The following is a 24,997-nucleotide window of genomic DNA, read 5'->3' on the forward strand; positions in this document are numbered from 1 at the left end:
CCTTCTAAGAACAGCATGGGCTGGCAAGGAGGAAGGGCCATTGCCAAGGAAAACTGGCTGCAAGCTGGGGGCCAGCAACAACATTCCCGTCCCCCATGGAATCAACAGTGAACTTCTGTTTGTTCCAGGAGATTGTTGCAACTTAGAACACTTCCTGCAAAACGTTCTCAGTTACAGAGGGAAGCTGTACTTCTATCTGCACCCAAATGCCTATTATGGCTGGTGAAAAAAAAGACAGCAGCTCACTGCAAGATTCAGAAAATATTGCATCCACATCCATACCATGAAGATATGAGCACTACTGTAAGGCAGGCGGCTATATCCAACTTAGCACTTTATAAAAAGCAGTTTAAATTGACGATTCTACATGCCCAAGTAAACCCTAGTAGAAAGCTATAAAAAAAAAATGATGTCCATCCAAGAACTGCAAATGATTAAACACCTACTCAACAGTTAATACAAATTTAGTAAAAGGTATCTATTTCTTTTTTTTTAAATGGGCATCTACCACTAGTAGCATAGATATATATTCCTTAGTGAAAGTATTTTTTTCCATTACACCATAATTTTTACTAAACATATCTAGCATTTTACAGCAGAAAAGCATAACAATTTTGAAAGTAAACTCAGACTAATACAAAAGTAAGCTTATATCTTTTTCCTTTTATATTTCCCTGCCCCACTTCCTTCCCTGGCTAATTTGGGGCCGGAAGGATTCAGGGAACTTTGTATTTGTATAGGAGAATAAAGAAGTTCCCTGAAACCTTCCGGCCCCAAATTAGCTTTGTTTTACAGAGAGTGAAGCACAAGCATGCTTTAGAAAAAGATAAAACTGCTGAACATTCAACAGGTAGAGGCCTCTGCAAAATAGGCACTTAAAAACCAGTTATCTCGAAATCCTGGTGAACCTCAGCTTGCTGGGATCTTGGCCCATCTCTCAACTTTTACCAATGTTGGGCCTGAGTTTAATAAATGAGAAAAGTATTATATATGAATCTGACCTAATACTTGTTTCCTTGGGAAGAGGAAACCATTCATGTGTACGTTAAAGATGTTCCAACCATAAGGCTTTGTTCTGGTTCCTAACAGCATTGTTGCCAGACAAGATCTAATATTGTGTGGAATATTTAATTACTTGGTCTAAATCATTTTGTTTGCAAGAGGAAGAGAAGAACTGGAGAACTTTCATGAACTAGTCTCCTTCTTATTGTTTTTTAATGACTTTCCTTTTACAAACATCAGTTAGTGCTGCAACTTCTCTTCACATGAAAATTTTACTTACCACCATCTATGATGCCACTCAATATTGTCTCTTGGTTTCCTTGCACCCCCAACCATATCTGTTTGTTGTCTCTCTGGTTGTACTTGCATGCTAGGCTATTAGGTAAAGGGGCTATTGCTTTGTTCACTACCTGTTTAGCCCCTGCCACAAGGGGAACTTGGCTTATAATTAGGGCTCCAAGGGTGCTGCAGAGAAATGAGCAATCTTATATAATTTCCATATTTTTGCTCATACTTCTGCAGCTTGTTTATACGCTAGTGGCTCAGGGGATTGCAGGAAAATGGATATGTTGATGAGCAGTGGCATAGGGAAAATGAAATCTTTAGCTCAGAACATCTTGTGAACGTCTGTAAATATAAATGTACTTCAAATGGGACTATTTACAGGAAAAATGACTCCAGGTATGAGCATTTTCAGGAATTATATTTTAAGGAAATGGTAGTGTGTTCCCCAAAGTTTACTTGGACAATTCTCATTTATCTAGATAAAGCTAAAAATGCCTTATAAAGATGTCATCAGGCTTTTAATATGTCTAATTATGCTATTGACAATATGGAGGAGTGGGTGGGGGAAATGTTTGTTGGGGGAAAAATAATCTTGAAACTAGAGGTTATAGTTAAGTCAAACCTGGATCAGATTCATTCTTACTTTTGGTTTAGAAAGAATTGATTTAATTGGGAGAGGGAAGCCCTGATTCATGTCCAGGTAACTGAATTGACTGGGAAATGTTGGTAAATACAAACAGAACTTTAAGCTACTTGTTTTTTGTACAATTTGAGAAGATTGCCATTGCTCCACACTTCTCACCTGTCAGAAATATTATTGGTCTCTTACCTTTGGATTCCCCACTGAACTGAATGCAAACAAACACATCAAGTTAATTGGATATGTTTAGCATTGCTGGAGGTGCTTGCTTGGTTTGGAAAATAGATTTCATAGATTTCATAGACATTAGGGGCTGGAAGGGACCTTGCAAGATCAAGTCCAGCCCCCCTGCCATAGTCAGGAAGTCTGTGGGGATCAAATGATCCCAGCAAAATAAACATCCAAATGTCTTTTGAAAGAATCTAGAGTAGGTGCTTGCACCACCTCTGGAGGAAGTCCAGACCCTAGGCACTTGGATTGTAAAGAAGTTTTTCCTTATGTTCAATCTAAATTGGCCTTCTAGCAGTTTGTGGCCATCAGACCTTGTTAGTCCTTGAGGAGCTCTGGTGAATAACTGCTCTCCCAGATCCTGATGCACACCTCTTATGTAGGCTGCCACCAAGTCCCCCCTGAGTCTTCTCTTCTCCAGGCTGAAGAGTCCCAAGTCCCTCAGCCTCTCCTTGTAAAGTTAGCTCTCTTGGCCTTTGAATATATGGGTGGCTCTCCTCTGGACTCTCGAGCTTATCCACATCCCTCCTGAACTGGGGGCCCAAAACTAGATGCAGTACACCAGTTGCAGCCTCACCAATGCTGAGTAAAGCGGGAGGATGACATCCCTGGTTTTGCTAGAGATGCATCGACGGATGCGTGCCAGAGTTTGCTTAGCTTTGCCGGCCATGGCATTGCATTGGTGGCTCATGTGGTCAATCAAGATTCCCATGTCTCTTTCAGTTATGGTGCTAGCAAGCATAGCACTGCCAGGCCTATGAATATAATGCTGGTTGTTCCTTCCGAAGTGGAGCACCCTGCACTTCTCTACATTAAATGTCATCAGTTTTTGGTCTGCTCACCTTGCAAGCATGTTCAGGACAGCCTGTGTCCCCAGCCTGTCTTCTAGTGTGGCCGCCTTCCCCCATAGTTTAGTGTCACCCACAAACTTTACCAGTCTGCATCTGATGCCCAAATCATGTTAGGGTAATTTCAGTCTGCTAAATGGAGATAAAATGAATAATTTGTAGTCCCCCAGCATCCAAAGATACACCACTTCCAGCCCTCCCCACCTCACACCCAGAGCAGGGATAGAAGCCAGGGGCTTTTTTACGTGTGCAAGCACCTCAATGCTGGGTGCTTTGGAAAGTGCCCGGCACTATGATGCATGCAGTTGTGTAAGCAACGAAATGCACGTCACCGCAAAGAAAATGGCAGTGGTGCACTTTTGAACTAAAACACATCAGAGATGCTTTAGATCAAAGGTACACCAGTGCCATTTTCTGCATGCTGACACGCATTTCGCCACTTATACAACTGAACACGGTGCAGCACAATTGCGCATCAGCTCTCCAAATCAGCAGATCTCTGGCATGTTGTGGGACAGAAAGGTATACATATAAATGCCCCATGTTTCGTGGTTCCTTGCCACACCCCAGCTTACCCATCTTACTGTAGCAAGAAACAGCAGGCCTTATGTTCACACACCCTCCACTTGTAAGGTGAAAAAAAGCAAACCCCTTTTCTTCCTGTCCAACAAAACTCTTCATCGTGGTTAGTATAGTTAGTAACTGTCAACTGACTGTTTGGATTAATTACCTCAGTACTGGCAGAGCCGCTAAGATACTCTTGTAACACCAAGCACACTATTTCCATGCAGACCTGGCTTTAGCTCAGGAAAGTTAAGACTCATTAAACACATTATTAGTTCAAGTGTCTTCACACCTTATAAAAAACCTCTCATTCACCTGTTGGTTCACTATACCTTAATCCTCCAGAGTTTATGGTGGCTTTTCTTCCACCATGTGAGGCAAACAACCATAGGACTGTGATGGGTGAGAATGTTAAACTTGTTTTATAGAAGTTACTGCTGCTGGTACAGTAAACAAGCCAATATTCCCCCTCCAGTCATTTTGCCTTCCTTCAAAACATAATGCCTTCAAAGCAGTGCCTGGTGGATTATGCAAATCCACCTCTTCTCCATAATACATCTTTGGTTAAAAAGTCAAGCTGCATCTTCCAAGGTTGAAAAACCTTCTCTCCAAATAAGTACTCACTCATTGAAACCAATAGGAGGAATTATGACTTGAAGCTAAATACAGCCAGTCAAAAAGTTGGAGGCTGAATCAATTCAGTATTTGCAAGTTAGTCCAGAATGCAGAGATTAAATTGCACCAGAAGTGAACAGACATTTACTTTTGATCCAGGAAATGCAGCCACATGCCTGCTCAGGTCAGAAGCCAACGGTACTAGAGCACAGCTCTCTGGCATGTAGCCAGCATGGACTGTGTGCTCACTTCCTTTTCCTACTGCCCCCAAGGTCTCTGGGATTTGCAGTCCACAATTACAACAGCAGAACTATGCAGGGATGCTCATCACTTCCTCCTCCTGCTTCCAGGTGCCTCTGGGAGTCGTAGTCCATAGTTGTAGCCAGGAGTAAGTTTAAGCAAGGGAAGGGGTGCTTAATCCCCTTGCTGGCTCCGAACCCCAGCCAGGATTCACCTGTGGCGGAGGCAGTCCCCCTCTCCTGCAGACTGGGCTGCATCGCCAGCCAGGCTTGCCCTCCCCACCACCTTGTCAGCTGCCCCACACTGCTCCAGCTGGTGAGCAAAGGGGCAGGGCCAGCTCTCCTCTCTGGAGCAGACAACCTAGCCCAGCCCAACTCAGGTCTGCAAAAAGCTGGGGGACTATGATTTAACTTGAACCAGAAAGGGGTCTGGAACAGAGGTTTCAAAAACCAGGTTGACCCAAATCAGTTAAATCTGATACTACATTCAACAAGGTGTATCTTAAACCAGTTTCAGCCATTTTGAAACTGGTTTATGTTCACTGAGCGTCTGTTCTTTTACAGATTTAAACCAGTTTCTGATCACTTAAAACCAGTTTATGAATAACTTCTGTCCCTAGCCTTAAACACTTCTGAGGATTTGGGCCATTATGTCAAAAACCAAGCCCTTGATTTTTATGTCCCTTGAGCAAAAGGAATTATTGGTCCTTTGCACTAGTTATTCCACTAAACTTTCCTACCAATCCAAAAAATTGCCATATTGCATTCCAGAAATTGCCATATTGCCTTATTGCCTTCCAGAAATTTGCAATATAAAAATCTTCCCTCAGACAGGCTAAATAAGTAGTACTGTTTCCTTTTGTACAAGAACATGGCCCTCAGGCAGCAGCTGATAGCATTCAGGCCCTAATGGATAAGAAGGCAGTGGACCTGTGGGCTTGCAAAGCATCTCTAAGGCAGACAGATAAAGGGGAGAGTTTGTGGCTTCTCATGGCCTGTTTCTGCTGAGCAGACAGCCCTTTCACATGACCCATCAATTTTTTGGGGGGGGGGGAGCAGCTGAGAGTAGTAGAGTGTGAATGCATGTTTCTTATAGGTGGTAGCTTAAGCCCTCAGTCTGTAGGGGGGTAAGGAGGCAGGACTGTTTTGTAGCTAAAGAACCTGAATGTTGGTCTGGTACCAGTAAGGTTAGAAGTTCATGTCTTGGTGTGAGCAAGTGATCTTCAGTCTCAATTTGTGGCCCTTGCTGGGTTTGGAAGTTTTTTCCACCTCAAGACATGCCATGTTGAGATGCACTTCAGAGCTCATCAGATCAGTGGCAAGGCTCTGGCCTGCAAAGATATAGGTCTTGGTATGGCATGGGGTTTCAGCATGCCACGCCAAGCCTGAGATTCTAGGCCAGGCTTCAGTGGGAGCCCTAGGAATGTCTCTGAGGATGGGTGAGTTGGTGCATGTAGCAAGTCCACAGCCACAGGGCAGCCCTGGTGCCCCCTATGAATGTTCAGCCTTTGCTTAGCTCAAGCACACTTCTGATCACTTACCCACCACACCTTGCTCTTATTAAATGTTATAGAAGAGAGGCTGCCTGTGGGCTCTGTACAAGGTTGAGCTTGTGTTAATCCCCACTGGGCCTCTCCTGGGATCCCTCAGTCACAGTTTTGCACCCCAGGCCAGCAGGCCCTCTTAGCCTGTCTGTACCCCTGCTGGGAACCTGGTGTCTCCATGTATGGTTCTGTACCTCCATGACACCATGCCCCAAAGCCTTGTGGATATTTTCTCTGTATGATGTTGTCTATTCACACGCTTGGCCCTCTTAGGCCTTTGAACCCCTGGTACTTTACACAGTCTCCTCCTAGACTCTCAGACTCCTGGACCTGCAGACCACCTCTTCTCCAGGTTCCCTGGCCCACCTTGCAGCCCTTCGCTAACCTCAGGGACCCTCTGGTCTAGCTTAGCCCTTCCCTGGGCACCAGGACCCTCTATAATTAACCAATAATGAGCCTTCTTTCAGTCAAATGAGTCTCTTGTTAGCCCCCTACACCACCTGCAAACAGCCTTACAGCTTCCTTACTAGCTCCCTTTAAACACCCCAATTCCCTGCTACACATTGCCCTGTCTTTCCCCACTACTCAACTGGAGAAGTCTTTGCTGTAGCATGCCACTGAGTGTTTCTCCTATGGGGTTTTCCCCCCCTGCCTTTTCCCCTTTTCCCCTATCACAGGGATAACCCACCAGGGCCATGGAAGCAGAGGTTTTCAGGTGCCTCCTGCTCACCTTTCCCTGGAGTCACAATGTATAATATTTAGTAGGAACTACCCTGCCACAGGTAGTCCCCAACTCTAGCCAGCCCCAGTAGGTTGCAGTTTTAGGTCCTACCCAATACAATCCAAGGACTACACGTTTATCTTGTTAGATTATAGTCAAGTAATTCATGAAAGGAAAGTTGTCTCACATGCTCACATCACATCCTTTTACTTCCAAAAGGGACATATTTAGATATTTAAATCAATATCTCTCAACCCAGAGGTTGTTGCAAAAGTTTGTACTTAAAGCATGTTTTAAATCATTCGAAAAGTATCTGTATTAGGTTGTAGTTAAAAAAATCTCAGCAAAAGTTAAATACAGCATCAATTGCTGAGTAGATTTGTCTGATTGCTAGGGGTACAAACCCTGTACAGTTTTTTGCCAAGGTGATAAAACAATAACATTAGAGGCATCAGACTCTCCTATTAAATGCAGACAAGAAGTTGTGATGAATTGGTTAGTGGTTTTGCTAGTCAAATAAATGATTACTATGAAAATGGACCCACAAATTCACTCTTCACTGTGACAAATATATTCCTAATTCAAGTCTCCAGAGGCTAACAATATAATTAACCAATAATGACATAGCTGCTCCCTTACACAACATTTGGCTAAATGCAAGAAGAGCCAGTGCTTAATTAACACAATTCTTTACTTCTGTTTATTTGCATGAAAAGTAGGTAGCTGCAATAGAAAAACTGAGAACCAGCTCTTTGGGGAAAAACCCATTTTGTTCTGTCTGAGTACGGTACCTACAGAGCAAAGGGACTAGTCCCCTACCTGGAAGCTACTGGAGCTAGTGAACCCACTATTGGAATACAAACAAAAACAAGAGGACTTGTATTATTCTTCATTGCACAGTGCATTAGGAAATGAGAAATATGGAAGTACTATTAATAAAGGTATGAATACTTTAAGAGGACTGAGCCATATTCAGTGGAGCCCACATGTAGTCAACTGTGAAATAGTGAAACTTAATTTAATGAAGTGGAATTTGTTCAAGAAAATATTTATAGCAGTATAGTACAAAACCTTACATTCAGTTCACTGCTCACAAAATGAGAAGTGGTTATCTAGAGTGGAGAGGGCAAACTTTTTGGCAGGTATACACCAAGGCAAGTCCCACCAGTTTCCTGAGTGCCTCTCCAAAACCCTGTTCCTGTTTGATCTGCTGCTATGCTCTCTCCTTCCTGCCCTGGCTGCTGCATATCTTGCTCTGCTCTCTTCTTTCTCCCCATCTGCCTCAGTTCTCTCCACTCCCTGCTGGATATGGATCTCACAGAAGGTAGCTGGTCATTCCTCTTGTGCAATTATTTCCACTGGAGGGCTGCTTAATGAGTTTTGATGATCTCTAGAGGACTGCAAAGGTAACACCACCCCATGAGATATGCCCTGGCCCCAGATCACTATCTTGGGAGCAGAAGTCCCACCCCCTAAACCCTAAGCTTTTCTACCAGAAGCTCCTCCCCTTGCCCCCAGAAGTACTACTTTGCGGGGGGTGCCATCTTGGAACCAGAAAATAAACAAATCATATACAAAAATCAAACACCTACTACAGTGGCTCCAAACCTTTTTTTTGATCTGACCCTAAATCTGGGTCACCACCCCCACCCCTGACTCACTCATGCCCGGCGGTGCCAGCAAAGCCCAGGTCAGGCCAGAATCGTAGAGGGCAATGGCAGCAAGAACCAGGAAGACTGTGCACCAGCAGAGCCCCACAGGTGGGAGGGGCAGAATGAAGGGCAGACCCCCTGTGAATCTAATTTAGGTCATGCCCTGTGCATTGCCACTGGTGTAGGGTGTGGTTTGGGTGTGTGTGTGTGTACAGTGGGGTATGGGGGGTGTTTGTGGGGATTGTGAGGGGGTGTGGCTGTGTGTGGGGGCACAGGGAGCTGCTTGCTGGCTGGGCCAGACCCTTCTGTGCACCAGGGTGTGCATGAAGTGCACAAGCCAGGAAGGTTCAATTAGTTTATGGGTGCCTGCAGGCTAGATGAAATGGCCTGGTGGACCAGATCCAGCCCCTGGGCTGTATTTTGCCTGCTCCTGCTCTTGTGGCACACATGGTGCAGGTTGGCCACCATGACTGAGATAGCAATAAGCAAGCAGAAATTCTGGTTATAGTGAATCATGATTCTAGTTCTAGAAGAGTTGTAAAGTTATTTTATTAGACCAACCAGCTTTTACTCAATGCTTTGCTTTCTACGTGCCAATCTCAAAATATTAAGCAAATGATATTATTTTCATTTCACAGATGAGACATTAGCGCCACAGAAAGTAAAGCAGTTGTTCCAAGTTACCCAGGAAACAAACACAAAGCTCAAAGGTATGTCTCCATTACTTAATTCTTGGCCATGCAAAGATATCCACTCTCATTCTGAATAAGCTAGTTTGGGTATCAGAAGTTACCCAGGTTACCATGTCACTCCACCCAGACTAATGGGACATCCCTTCCAGCAGCGCCATTTAGGTGACACACTATGCTAACCCTGCTATATTACTTTAAGTACCTGAGGTATCTTGGCAGGACATTGCACTATGCCTAGGGTGACCACCTTTTCAAAATGGAAATGCAGGATGCATGTCTGCCTCTCCTCCCCTCTCCCAGCCCCCACCGGGAGCATGGATGGAAAAGAGCCAAGCAAGCAGATGCAGATGTGGACAGCCCGCCGTGAACATGAAGCTCTCCATCCTGCTGTCTTTCCCTTGGGAGCACTGCACCAGCTGCATACTCCCTGTCCAGCAGGTAGCAGTGGGGGGACAACTCTATGCTGCCACCCCTGCTTCTACCAGGCCATCAAGGAGTGCCTCACCATGGTGGTGCAGCCAGCATGGGGCTCCCAGGGGAGGGCAGCAGGGTATGAGACCCAAGCATGCAGTGGGCAGCCCACTCCCCACACCAGCCCCAAGTGTCATGTACCATTCTGGTTGGGCAGCGGTCCCAGGCCCAGCCCCAGCCCCTGCTGCACTCTCTCCCTCACCATGGAGGCCTCAACCTGCCTCACCTGCTGCTCTATACCCCTTTCCCCCACCATAGAAGTACTTGCAGGGAGCCGCTCTCCACGCTGCCTAGCAGTATTCTCATCCATATGCATGTGTCTGGGCTTGCACATGGCACCGTCTGCATCCTTCTCCTGGCAGCCCCAAGCAGCCTACAAGGGGGAACCCACCACCTCCCAAACCCAGATCCCTGCATGATACTGTGAATCTGGGACAAATGGTGTCCTGGAGTCATGCAGTCCAGGACTGGGACTTGATGGTCCCATTCTGGACTGTCCCACCCAATTAGGGACAGGTAGTCAGTCACCCTAATTTTGCCATGTACACATAGTCCAATATTCCTGAATCCTTTATGCTGTATTGACTAGGCCATATTGTTCAAGACAAGAATTTTCATCCCCTGGTCTTCAGACCAGATTTGGCACGTAGAGCTGTGTGATCTACCCTGTATGGCTTCCCACGGGTCTGAAAAATTGGTGGTAGGGGAGAGGTGGCAACATTAATTCTCACTCCCCTGCTGCCAAATTTCCAGACCCATGTGAAGCCCGGTGAACTGGACAGTGTTGCCCTGCATGATAGATACGATGTATAGGTCCAGGCCAAGGTGGCATGCAGCCCAATCCAGGCACACAGGAACAGGGCCTGATCCAGCAGTGCAGGACCAATCTGGGTTCACAGAGGCCAGCCAGAGGCAGTGTAGAGCCAAGTTGAGGCAGAGTGGGGCCCAATCCAGCCTAAGAACCAGCCTTGCACCACTCATCCAGCCTGTGGGACCAAAAGGTTAAGCACCACTGGTTTAAGATAATTCCTTTGCTGTGCACATTCAATTGTTGACCTTAAAGAACTTTTTGAATAAACTCATTTAACTATGGGCACGTCTACACCATTAAAGGAGCATGGCTAGGGACCATTACAATAAACCAATGCCATACCTGTTCCACACATGCAACCCCTGAAATGCTTGTCAGATAGAGGCTTTAGGGCAGTACTGAGTATGCACCAATAGGGTCTCCTGACAACAGACCTTGCAGGGACATGCCCACTGGTCACCTAAGGTAGCTACATTGCATCCATTGCGAGGTGTTGAATTTGTGGGGCAGGCCCAGCTTGATTTACTATGACACTCCTTACTGCAGTTTTTTGACAGTGCTGATAGACTACAAGTTATCTCAACATTTTCAGTTTTAATATCACAGTTATATTATCTAGAAATTTCAGACAAAAGTAACAAATTTTAAAACTGTCTACAGTAGATTTTCCCGATTGTAATTCTTTTAAAGGCAGGTTTCTTTTATCTATTTTGATCCAAAGAATTCAATTACAAAAATAGAGAACTCTTCAATCTAAATTTGGAAATTAAGAGTACTTACCTCCTTTTCAACACTTTGTAGATGATGCTTTTCCGGAATTTAAGATCTTACAAAGAAATAAATCATAACTGTAACCCATACCAACTAATTATCTGTACAACATTGACAATACTGCACTTTGGTATCATTGTTAAAAAGAGAGAGAGAGAAGTGCTTTTTTCTTTTGCTGACAGCAGAGTGACATTACAACAAAATCTGGCATTTTTCTAAAAATAACAGAGCAAGTTTTCTTATCGTGTAACCAGATTTGTTGAAATTTCACAGTTCCTGGAGTATCAGGTACATGCTCAAAACCAAACCATCTCCAATTTCTTCTATATCAAAGATTTTTAAAACCTAGCACCAACGTAAAAATAAATAAATTGCTGAATTCTGGGTTGGGTTACATCCTGTGCAACCTCACTGAAAATGATGGGATTGCAACGGGGGCAAGTCAGTGCTGAATTTGGCCCAAAGGACAGAAAAATTATGATAGGCTTCCAAGCTTCACAGAAGCTTATTTTTCATGGCTTCCTCCCCTGCCCCTGTGGATGTCCAACGTATTCTTTGGCTGAAGGAAACTTAAAGCTCGGGTCCCTTTTTGTTCAACTGAAACCACACAAATTTGGAGAATCTCACATAAACAGACACATGAGAGGCTTTGGTAAAGCTGCAAACAACAGTTCTAATTTTCGTAACGTTGAAAAAATAAACTTAGTTTGTTTTCTTTACTGTTCCCTCTTCTCATAAACTCAGCCACCCAAGGTCTTTATAAATAGAGAGGAGGTTAATAGTTTAAAACCTACGGGTGCATTTTTCCTCACAGGGACCCCTCTTCTCCCTCCCATTCACCTGAGGACAGAATTTAGCCCCTAGGGTCAGGTTCTCCAAAGCGATTAGTTCTCTGTATATTTCTGGGATTTTCTTCTCTTTCTGAAATGGACCATTTTGCCAAGATAAATTATCCTTGATGTTTGGTTAAGTTAGCACGATTCCCCCCGGACAACACCAGAAAGTTCTGTACTGAAGTGCAACTATAAACCTTTATCTTTCTTTGAGAAAGAAAATGTTTGTTGTCTTAATGTGCAAAAAGACTTAGATGAAAAAGGTTTTGTCTAATTATGGCTAAAGCTTTGGTGTGTCTTGAGTAGTAAGTGTACATAAAACCAATAAAAGGCTTTGTGGATTTATTAAGAAGTAGAATTACACATATTTTAACATAATGAGATTAAAGGATTAGGGCTGTGACTTTAACCTCAATAAGTGTTAAACCATTTACTTTTCTCCTGGTACCAGCACTCTGTGAATCCCAGGGTTGTAACCTGTGATGAGTTATGATTTCACAAATTGTTTACTGCTCAGACAAAACTCTTACTGACTTCAGTGGAGATATAACTTGACATAAAAGAGAGCATATCAGGCCCTTCCTTTTATTCTACTGAAAAGAAACATCTTTTCATTGTAAATCACTCTAACACCTTCAAAGCTCCTGGAAAAAAAACCTAGCTACCTAATAACAACTAGTAGCCATACAACATAATTAATTAAGCCAATGCCTGATGACTAGAAGAAGGCTAATATGGTGCCTATCTTCAAGAAAGGGAGGAAAGTGGATCTGGCAAACTACAGGCCCATTCGCCTGACCTCTATCCTGGGGAAGGTCTTAGAAAAGATTATCAAAAAGGCCAATCTTAATGGACTGGCTGCTGGCAATACTCTGAGGGATAGCCAGCATGGGTTTGTTGCAGGTAGGTTGTGCTTGACCAATCTCATTTCCTTTTACAACCAGGTGGCCTATCACCTGAACACGGGGGAAGAGATTGATGTCATATATCTTGACTTTGATCTGGTATCCCATGATCACCTTTGGCAAAACTGGCCAACTGAAGCTTCCCGTCCACCGTGATCCACTGGCTGAGGAATTGACTGTGTGGTCAGACCTGGAGGGTGGTGGTTGACGGAAGTCAATTGTCATGGTGCCCTGTAACCAGTGGGGTCCCTCAAGACTCTGTCCTTGGATCTATTTTGTTCAACCTCTTCATTAATGATGGGGACATGGGAATCAGAAGCGGACTGGCCAAGTTTGCCGATGATACCAAACTCTGGGGTAAAGCATCCACACCTGAGGAGAGGAGGGTAATCCAGGCTGACCTTGAATCCAGGACTTGGGGGTCAGGATTGACCACAAGATGAACATGAGCCTTCAATGTGATGCTGCAGCTAGTAAAGGGAGCAACACCCTGGCTTGCATCCATAGATGCTTCTCAAGCAATCCCGGGACGTCATTCTCCCATTGTACTTGGCCTTGGTGAGGCCACAGCTGGAGTACTGTGTCCAGTTTTGGGCTCCACAATTCAAAAAGGATGTGGAGAAGCTTGAGAGAGTCCAGAAGAGAGCCATGCGCATGATCAGAGGTCAGGAAAACAGACCTTATGACAAGAAGCTGAGAGCTATGGGACTCTTCAGCCTGGAAAAGCACAGGCTCAGGGGCAATCTGATGGCCACCTATAAGTTTATAAAGGATGTTCACCAGGATCTGGGGGAACGTTTGTTCACGAGAGCGCCCCAAGGGATGACAAGGTCGAATGGTTATAAACTCCTGCAAGACCATTTCAGGATAGACACAAGGAAGAACTTCTTTACTGTCTAAGTCCCCAGGGTCCGGAATGGCCTGCCGCCGGAGATGGTTCAAGCACCTACTTTGAATGCCTTCAAGAGAAACCTGGATGTTTTTCTTGCTGGGATCCTATGACCTAGCTGACTTCCTGCCTCTGGGGCAGGGGGCTGGACTTGTTGATCTTTTGAGGTCCCTTCCAGCCCTAATGTCTATGAAATATATTAAATCTATTAAATACTCAGATAGTAATACCCCAGAAGGAGTGGCATTACTGTAATGTAATTATCCGGTAGCAGATTTGATTTAAAAAATGAGACTATTCTATTTACAATTGTTGTGCTTCAATGTTTAGACATAGTCTACCTGAATGGCACCAGTCCTTTAAGCTATTTATTTCAAGGATGAACTAAAGCAGTCTGGGACCTTAGGTATACCCTCTCCAGCAGATCTCCAGATAAATTCAACCCGAGGGTTCATACAGTTGTTTGCCACACCCAGCCTATGTACATGAAGTTTACTTCAAGCTGCCTGAACATACGCTGGGTCCATAGTTGCGGGGGGGAGGTTGGAGGGTTCGGGAGCAGGCTGGTGGGTCCACAGGGGCTGAGGAGGACAGCTGGGCTTTCCTAGCCAAAGGTCCATGCTGCAAATGTGTGCAGGTTTTTCCTAGGTTGAGTTAACCCTTTCTTAGATCAGGTTAACCTGTTCTTAATCTAAATTAGTGTGCTTGCGCAAGTGAATTAACTTAGATCAGGTACACTATTTTTTTTGGTGAATTAAGCTTTCTGGTTACCTACACAATTGGGCATTTAGAACAACCTGGTTGACCCTGTTTAGGTGATTCTAAATGTAATGCCTATTTATACCCTGAGAGAAGGCAGAGCAGCAGTAGATTAGTGTGGAAACCTATTTCAAAATTAAGATCAGGGCAGCAGGTTCAGACTTCTTAGAGCCATTGATTCTGTCTCTGTAGAATCTGGCATACACAAGTATATCATTTACACTTGGATTAAATGTTCCAGCTTTCCTTTGTATCCATAGGAACTAGAAACTTTTAAAGGAAAACTGAAATTCTCATGCAATTCAAACACCTGGGAACTTTTGCACAGAACTCTAATCCAATCCTGCCTGATTTGACCATTAGACACATTGAGCAGTCCACCATTAAAAAGTTTGTGTGTGTGCACATACACGGACACACATATTATATATTGATTAAAATGAAAGGTTTCAGTAAAAAAAAAGAAAATAGAAAAATGATTTTCTGTGCCAGTTTTGAAAAGTTCCTGTCAGTAGCTTCATATTTACTCAGCACATTTTTGGGACAAGTATTTATAGTTATCTTGAAATAATTACCCCTATGTTCTTTTTTCCTATATTGTTGTATAGTCTAGTGAGATTCAGAAGTCTAAGAAACAGCCAAAGAGAGAGGGTGTTGAATGCCACGTGTAGCATGAAGGCAAACATTACAGCCAGGTTCAGCAAGGGACTGGATAGATCCATGGATGATAGGTTACTGGTTATTGAACAGAATGGTTGGAGATGTTTTCTCTGGCATCTCTAAACCAGTAATGGTGGATGCCAAGGAGGATTCTAAATAAGGTACAGATCACTTTATAGATACCTGGAGCTACTCCCTGAGTGTGGCAGACCTAACCCTGGCAGGAGTTATAAACCCCAGTGACTGGTAAGTCTTCACTTCCTCCCCTTTCAAACTGCCACCCTATATCTCATCTGTCACATCTTGATGGAAGCAATTATGCAGGAGGTGTCCTGGGCCTTAGAGTGGGGTGTTCTTTTGGGTCACTTGGCTTCCCCAATTTTATACTTTTAACTTTTTGGCTGGGGACTATTTTGCTCTAGGTGCTCCCTGTAGCCCCAGGCCCACTTAGTCCAGCCTGGGCTCCGAGGTAGCAGGAACACCTCTTGCCCACAAGGGATGAATCTCACAGGGTGCTTTAAGGCACTTACAATGCGATTCCCTTGTCAGTTGCTTTCAGTCCCCTGGACAAGCTGGAAAAAAAATGCAAGCAACCACTTTCAACCAAAAACTGGGCTCTCACAAACAAGTGCTTCCCTTTATCCCTTCTGGGTCCTATGCACTGCAGGAAAAAAGGAAAAAACCACAAAGAAAAAATCTGTTAGCTCTTACTCCCCAGGACTTCCCCTATTGCTTCCAGGCCTCATTGCAGCCTGCCTGGGGGATCCTGACCCTTCCCCAGCCAGAGCTAGAGTGTCCCTCCAGCCTGAGGGCAAGTCTATTTATCCCCTGAGCCCCCATCTGGCTAACCTGGCCTGTTAGTCTATGCCCAATATTTGGTGAGGTCCTGCAGTTAAGTTTATAATGGGACCTAACAATTTAAACGTCTCTGGGAGAATGACTCTTCTTGCAAAGTAAAGAATCTTGAGGGGATTCCTTAAACAAGCCTCAGATAATGACCCAGAGCAGAAAGATCCAAACCCATTATAAACTTAACTGCAGGATCTCACCAAATATTGCAGCACATCAGTTCCTTTTAGACACTGTTGGCAGGCTCAGCACACTACTAGCCGAGCACTGTAGAGGTTCCACATACTAGGAGACCTCCAGTAAGGCCCTCTGGAGGGCCATAGTATAGATACAATAGATGGTCCCTGCTGTCTCTGGCGGGAGGAACATCAAAGACTATCCAATTAGAGGGTCTAGCTTGAAAAGCAGATATCCACATATACAAGAGGAGAAAGAGAAAAGCAGGATGGAGAAACTGAATTTCTGAACAAAACAGTATGACTGACTTCTGCCCTGAACTCTGCCCATTATGTGGTCTGGGCATTCTGATATAGGGACTGTCTGCTTTGCATATGCTGATGGTGTGCACTCATAGTTTCATAGTTGGTAGGGTTGGAAGGGACCTGAGCAGATCATCAAGTCCAACCCCCTGCCATGGCAGGAAAGAGTACTGGGATCAGACAACCCTGGCAAGGTGTCTATCTAGCCTTCTTTTAAAGACCCCCAGGGTAGGAGCGAGCACCGCTTCCCTTGGAAGTTGGTTCCTGATCCTAGTCACCCTGACTGTGAAGTAGTGCCTCCTGATATCTACCCTGAATCTACTCTCGGTTAACTACTCTTGGCCATTATTCCTTGTTACTCCCAGTAGTGCTGGGGGGAACAGAGACTCTCCCATTGCCTGCTGGTCCCCCTTGGCCAGTTTATAGATAGCCACCAGATCCCCTCTCAGCCTTCTCTTGTGGAGGCTGAACAGGTTCAGGTCCCGTAGCCTCTCCTTGTAGGACCTGCCTTGATGCCCCCGATCATGCGAGTGGCCCTTCTCTGGACCCTCTCAATGCTGGCCACATCCCTCCTGAAGTGCGGCACCCAGAACTGGATGCAGCACTCCAACTGTGGCCTAACCAATGTCATATAGAGGGGGAGGATCACCTCCTTGGACGTGCTCGTGGATGCATGACAAGGTGCAGTTAGCCTTCCTGCCTGCATCCTCACATTGGCAGCCCATGTTCATCTTGGAGTCTATAATGACTCCAAGATCCTTTTCTGCCTCTGTGCTGATGAGAAGGGAGTTCCCCAGCCTGTAGGTATGCTGCTGGTTCTTTCTGCCTAGGTGCAATACCTTGCACTTGTCAATATTGAATCCCATCTTGTTCTCATCCGCCCATCCCTGTAACCCTGTCCAGATCCAATTGCAGCCAGTCCCTCCCTTCTAGCGTGCCCACTTCTCCCCACATCTTAGTGTCATCTGCGACAGGTACATTTCACCCCCTTGTCCAAGTCGCTGATGAAGATGTTGAACAGTGTGGGCCAAGGACCAAGCTCTGGGGGACCCCATTGCCCACATCCCTCCAGGTCGAAAATGACCCGTCCACCACGAATCTCTGGGTGCGGCCCTCCAGCCAAAGAAAGACTACGTCCACGGTGACACCTGCATCCCAAGATTTTGTGACTTGGTTGTAAAAGGCAACCAGGTTGGTCTGACAGGACCTGCCTCTAATGAACCCATGTTGGTTGCCCCTAAGCATAATCTCCCCTGCTTGCCCCTTGCAGATGTGCACCTGGATAATTTTTTCAAAGAGCTTCCCCAGGACCGAGGTAAGACTAACAGACCTATAATTTCCTGGGTCCTCCTTCTTCCCTTTTTTGAAAATGGGGACCACATTGGCCCTTTTCCAGTCCTCTGGCACCTTGCCAGAGCACCATGAGTGCTTGTAAAGCTGATCCAGGGGTCCCACAATGACCTGTGCTAATTCCCTGAGCACTCTGGGGTGGAGATTGTCAGGACCTGCTGATTTGAACACGTCCAGTCCCACCAGAAGTTCCCTGACTAGGTCCTCTCTGACCCTGGGCCTGGCTGTGCCTCCCCTGGGACCAATGAGGATCCTGCTGGTGGGGTCCCTGCTCAGAAAAATGGAGGCAAAGAAATTGTTAAATAGGTTAGCTCTGTCATCTGGTGAGACCACCAGATTTCCTAGTGTGTCCTGCAGAGGCTCCACGTTACCCAGAACCTTCTTTTTACCCCCTCTGTATTTAAAAAAGGATTTAACTCCTTCCCCTTAAAATGGTAAAAAACTTCTCCAGTGGCTCAGGGGAGTATACTACAAGCACAGAGCTAGCCAAAAGGTGCAGGGACCAGAAGTGCATGAGATTCACCTACTCTGAAAGCTGCACTTGGTGCTGGCTTCAAGAAGTTCTCAGATGTTAAGGCTAGAACTCCTAAGCAAAAGTCTTCTCTGGAGAATCCACACCAGGAAATATGAATGACCTCACTATTCCCTGTAGATCATCATTTAAATTCAACTTGCCAAATATCACAACGAACAGGTCAGGAAAGAAAAAGCCCTCTAGAAATGCACTCAATTTCTATGGGAGACTCCCTGAGCTTTATCACATAGCATACACTTTGCCATGAAAATCAAAGTCACCCAATATATAAATCTCATCAGATAAAATGTGGTTTTCACAATTTGCACCTTAAAATAAAATATATTCAAGAAAATGCTTAAGTCTGTACTTTCTATCAACATATAACTCAGTTTTTCCATCTTTCTTGCCAGTGTGCTTACTGCTCATTTTTCCCATCCAGTCCAGGCAAACCACTTCTTAATATTAGTTCTGATTTTTTTTTATTAAATAAAATACATGCAGATTGGTTGAATGTTAAAAGAAATCAGCATTTGCTATCAATCACTACACAGTAGCCTTTAAGATTGTCTAAGTTCTTTTCTATTTGGCTCTTCTACCCCATCAATAGTTTCTGAATTCCTTCCAGCAATGCACTAAACAACAGGGTTAGCACCCATTATGTGCCATTCCTTCATTGTGAGGCAGTAATTTTTTTATGATGCACTATATTTTCCTTTCCAACCCTGTGGTTCAAGTGCACACCAGGAAAGTTTCAGGGTCTTGGACCGAGTGTTGAAAAAGCTCCATTTTCTACATAAAAAATGCCCTAGTAAAGTTTCTGACAGCACTGACAGAAGAAAAAGAATCTAAAGCCCCAGACCGAATAGGTCAGACAGTCGAAACAAAAGGCCTATATAGAAGTCTTGAGTCTAAAGCCTAATAGGGTGAAAGAACAGCATTGAAGAACAGTAGTAAATCTCTGAGCATGAGGCAAATCTCCAGAAATTTTGAGCACAAATCCTTAAGGGCAAGACTCCTTTTTTCCCCTGGCTCATTGGTCTCCACCTGCCTTATTTAGATTAGAAAAGAAGCCAAGTACCAACTGATATTAACTTGGCTCCTGATTAAGTCACAGAGTGGCTCCATTGCCCTTTCTGGTTCTTTCCTCCACACAGATGAAGGAGCCCAAGAGTCAAGGAATGAAATTGGCCACAGCAGAGGAATAAACAACTTTTATTTATATATGCCATGTTAAATTGCAATCCAAGAATTTAATATGTCCATGAGAAGTAAAAATTACTAGTTAGGGCCTGGTTTTCAAATTGATGTGTGGAAAGGTGTAGACAGAAATCCCCAGTTCTTTGTATTCTGGCAAAGCTTTTGTTTTCTGGGAGGCATCCTTCAGGAATCAGTTTAAATATTCTAGATGTAAATGCTGTCTCAAATGCTGATAAACAAAACCAAATAATATACTATCTGATTATTTATTTTTTCAGGCCTTCTGAATTGTTATAATGGAGTCCAAGAACAGCAAATTTCAATGAGGGATTTTAAGGTAGGAGGGAGGGAAGGCCAATATAAAAGCAAGGAGTGACATCAGACAAATGATAACTGCAAATGTTCAGTATCCCATTGTTTGTAACTCAACACTGAATATAATCCCTGCTGTAGCACAAAATCTTTTGGTCGCCGACTGGAGCATTCATTCAATACAGCCTTATATAAAAGTGTTGCAACATACTTCTTGCAGCATATAAATGTCCTTGGAGGTCTTCTATCCTTCTCAGTAGATTAGGAATTTCCAATGTTTTATACTTTAGTAATTGTAAAATCTAGGAAATTCAGAGATCAACATACTATTACAGCAAATCCAACAATTGACAACTACACATGCACACACCCATGATATTAGAATAAATATAGTAAAGAACCACTGAACTTTTTAGTTACATATGTATTTCCTTTAACATTTTTGTATTTATCTCTTTAAAACAGTGGTTATTAAAGTACCATCTCTAAACATGACAGACTAGTCATACTAGATATATCATAAAACTTTAAGTATAATAAGTGTAGCATGATGCAAGGTGTATCACCAGTGAGAAATTGGCTTAATCTTGCATTTTTCCCCCCAGAGTGAAAGTAAAATCTCAGTTTATACAGCTCCTAATTTACCAATCCTATTAGTGGTATGTGTGTTTAATGGGGATTTTGACAGGTAAATAGTCTTGTTAATAGCTCATGATTTATTACATTATTCTCCACATCCTTAATCTTTCTTTTCCCCTTAAATTTCAGAAACAGAATAGATATTTTGGAGTCTATTTGTATTTTCCTGGGCTTTTCACCAGCATTACTAGACTCTCTACCTAGCCATAAAATACACTTTAAAACACCTTCTTGAGTTATATAATTGTATTAATAAAAACTCTTCAATAGCAACTCTTTAATGCCAACCCCAACCCACCCCCACCTCCCAAGATGGCTAAAAATTAAATTTATTGGTGAAAAAGATTGGCACAATGAAAACAGCAGTGAGACCAGCCTGTCAAGCAATGCAGTTTGCTTGGTAAACTGAACCCATTCAAACACAATGCATTTTAATAAATTCTAGTAGCCAGATTACACATCTTCAAACAAGAAAGGCAGGCCTTACTTACAGTAGGGAGACTATATCCTGGAAAGTAGTGATGCAGAGGGAGTCAGGGGTTATAGTGAATAAGAAATTTATGGAATGGCCATGCAATACTGAAGCAAAGAACACTAACGCAATCCTAATTTACTAAGGAGCAGCAGGTAGGAGTAAGCAGCTGTTTCTGTATACGACATTGATTAAAAATATGGATGTCCACATTCTTTAAAAAGATATTGAAAAATTGGAATGGAAACAGAAATTAGAGGACTAGAAGAAATGTAACACTTAAAGAGCTCAATCTTGTTGCTTTACCATGCAAGGGAAAACTCCTAGGTGACTTGATTACTTCTCAGTACTTCCACCAGTAGAAAATATAGCACAGAAAGACGTGGCAAGAAACAGTGACTGAAAGCTGATGCCAGACTAATTCAAATTAAAAGTAAGGCAAAACTTTTTAACTGCAAGGGTGATTAATCACTAAAATAAACTCCAAAGCGAAATGGGAATAGTGGATTCAATATCACCTAACAAGATTGGATACCCTTCTGGAAAATACACTTTAGCCAAACAAATTATTGGATTTAAACAGGGTAAACTGGGTGAAATGAAATGGCTTGGCATGTGGAGGTCAGACTAAATGATGTCATGGTCCCATCTGGCCATGTATTTTCATGAGTAAAATCCTTTGAATGAATATGAACTGTTTGTTATTTGCCCATAAGAAATCAAAAGTCAGACATCAGTATAACTGTGTATGCCATAAAAGTGTAAGATGGAGATTAGGTTTTAAAACTAGATGATGTTGCAGACAGGGCTCTTCTGCTAAAAATAATCATTAAATCGCAAGCTGTTGCTCAAGTTTATTAAAACACTATTTTCCATTTCTCCATAGTATCTTTGATCCAAGGGTAATTCATGTTTATACAGTGTTTTGACAAACCTCCCAATTCCACAATGACATACTATAGGTAAGTATTACACCACTTGTTTTGTTAGTGAGGCACAGAGAGATTAAGTGGTTAGCAATTGAATGCAAACGACCGACTAGGAGCAAGGGTTCTGCTGTGGAGGCCACCATGGGAGGGACCAAGTGAAGGAAACAGTGTTCATTTCTCTCTGTGAAGCCATATCACTGCCACAAGGAGCTTTTGTCTCTTTGTTTCAGAAAATGTTTGACCTATGAAACATAACTTCTCCTTCCTGTTTTCCTTCTCTTTCCATCTACTCCCATTTTTCTGACCTTTGCCACCAGAAGTTCTTCCCCTTGCGCCTGGAAGTACTCCTTTAGGGAAGAGGGTTTACCATCTTAGGGGGAAAAAAACAAAATTACATACTAAAAATCAAACATCCATAATAACATCTTTTAATTGAATTTGAAAAATTATTTTTGTCCTGATTTGTGTGTGTTTGTGCTGTCTATGCAGAAGTGATTGCATATAGGGGTTTGTGGGGGGCTGTGGAAGTGTGTAGGTGGGTATGGGAGCCATGTAATGCAGTGGCCACTGGGTGGGCAGGAAAGTGGGAAAAGTGCAGGGGGGTGGGGAAGGCAGGAAGTGGAAGTGAGCAGGAGCGTGGGGCCTGCACCAATGTCCTGGGGCCAGCACCAGCAGGACTCAGAGTGGGACAGTGGGAGAGCAGGGGTGGGCTGGCAGGGGTCTGTGGAGCTAGGCTGGGCTGCACCAGCAGGGAGAGGAGTGAGCTTACCTGGCTCCATAAAGCCCCTTCCAGCTGAGACCTCACGCTCCTGGCACCCTGTTCTGGGCCCCACTGGTGCTGGCCCTGGGATATCGGCATGGGTCCCACATTCCTGCCCAGCTCCAATTGGCTCCCACATACCCACTCACTCCCAGTGCCCCTGCCCCAGCTCTGCAGCATAGGTGGGAGTGAGCATGCAACCCCAGCCATGCATGCCCCACACTCACCCATCTGGGCTGAGCAGCAGTGGCTGGGATGGTATCTGCACAGGGCAAAAGCACCCTCCCTCCCCCCACCACCGGCATTCCCTGCTGCAACCGGCCAGAGCCAATGCAGGGTTGTCCTGCCTCTCTGCCATGTCTCCTGCCTCTGTGATGTCCAGCACAGCAGCAGTGGCCACGTGGAACGCAGAGGCAGCAACAAAGCAGCTGCAGTGCAGCCTAGTGCAGCACGCGCTCCAGGCAGGCAGCAGCAGCAAACACTGCCCAGTGACAGCAAGCAGGGGGGGCCACTTTCCTCTGCACCAAGCAGCATTTTCTGCCCAGCTGCTGCTGCCATGGCTCAGCCCCAACAGGGAACCTAGAGCTAGCGCAAGGGCCCAGTAAGCAGCGGTGGTGGGGAATGAACTGGTGTTCAGCAGGGGGGGGAACTTGGCCACTCCCTCTCCTCATGACCGGTGCCCTTTGCTGCAGCCACTTGGAGCCTGCACAGATCTGCCTGTACCTGATCTCTGTTGCAACCACTGCCCTGTGAGCCAGTGGTGACATAGTAAAGAGGCAGGACAGCCCCGTGTGGGCTCTGGCTGGCTGCAGCAGACAGCACCAGTGATCGGGGAGGGCACTTTTTCCTCATGCTGAGCACCATCCCAGCAGCCACTGCTCAGCCCAGATGGGCTAGCATGGGGCACGCAGGGTCAGGGGTGCACACTCACCTCCACCTGTACTGCAGGGCTGGGGCAGGGGTACTGGGAGTGAGTGGGCACGTGGGACACAGTGGCAGCCTGGAGGGAGTGTGGGGCCTATGCCGCTGTCCCAGGGCCATCACTGGCAGAGCTCAGAGCAGTGCACCAGGAGTGCAGGGTCTTAACCAGCAGGAGCTCTATGGAGCCAAGTCAGCTCCCCCCTCTCACTGCTGATGCAGCCCAGCCCAGCTTCACAGACCTCTGCTAGCCTGAACCCATGTTCCTATGCTCCACTCCGGGTCCCACAGGCCCTGGCCCTGGGACATCAGCACAAGCCCCATGCTCCTGCTCACTTCCATGCCCCAACACCCCATCACTATCCCACCTGCCCACCCACCGGCTCCCAGCTGCGTGGCCAGACTGTGGGGCTCAGCAGAAGCTGGCTCAGCCCTGAGGACTGGGGAAATCCACACAGTCCTTCCCTGCCTCCCTCCCCCCGCCCCACTTCTTACCTGAATTTCCCACCCCAGGGCAGCCACAAACAGCCCCATGGTCCCAGGCTAGGGGGGTGGAGCTGTTGTAGGAGCCTTCCATGGCTTCCCCTGGGTCCTGTCATCTTTGACAAGATCCAGGGAAAGACAAATATTCATTTCCTATTTTTTTAGGGGCTCTGCAGGCCAGATAGAATGGCCTGGTGGGCTGGATTCAGCCCACAGATTGTACTTTGCCCACCCCTGAGTTAACCTGATGCAGCAAAGACTTGCATGTGTTCCCAGGACAGCCCCAGGGCTGCTATTTTTACTACCCTCCTTCCCCCCCCCCCAAACCACACTATTTTTACACCCCTCCCCCTATCCAGGAGTCTTTTGGAGTTTAGCAGATTTCCATATATACCTGTACGCTGCACGCATCACAGTTAGGACCTCTGATTGGAAGCTACAGTAATGCAACTTTTATCCCTTATTTTTTAATTAGTACTGGTGAAACAGCCTGTTATTAACAGCCTGAAGACTCAACTTCTGTATTTACCCACAGAGCAAATGAGCTCTTAACGCTTCCCCATAGTGCCCTGGTAATATATTCCAACCCAAATCTGGAAGAACGATCTCTAAATTCTTCAGATCCTCTGTTAATTTTTGTCTTTGACCCTTCTGCTTGAAACCCCCTTGAAGCATGCCAATCTGGCAGCAGAACGTATTGCCTGAAAAAATAAAAGCAGTTGAATAAGATTTAAAATATACAAAGAGCAACAAATCCAAGCAAACATTTGGGAATAATAACTGAATGCAATACATGAGCTGCACTGAACACATTCGATCTGCTTGCAGCATTTATTGCATAATATAGATGACCTAAGAACAAGATCTCAACTTCCTGTGTGGAGTTTTTTTAATAAAAGAAAGTCTGTGATGACAGGTAGCAGGCAATTTCAAAGGCAATTATAATGATGTTATTGACAGGTA

This window comes from Crocodylus siamensis, chromosome 2 (genome assembly GCF_052110815.1).
Source record: "Crocodylus siamensis isolate JL-2025a chromosome 2, ASM5211081v1, whole genome shotgun sequence".
Taxonomy (NCBI): Eukaryota; Metazoa; Chordata; order Crocodylia; family Crocodylidae; genus Crocodylus; species Crocodylus siamensis.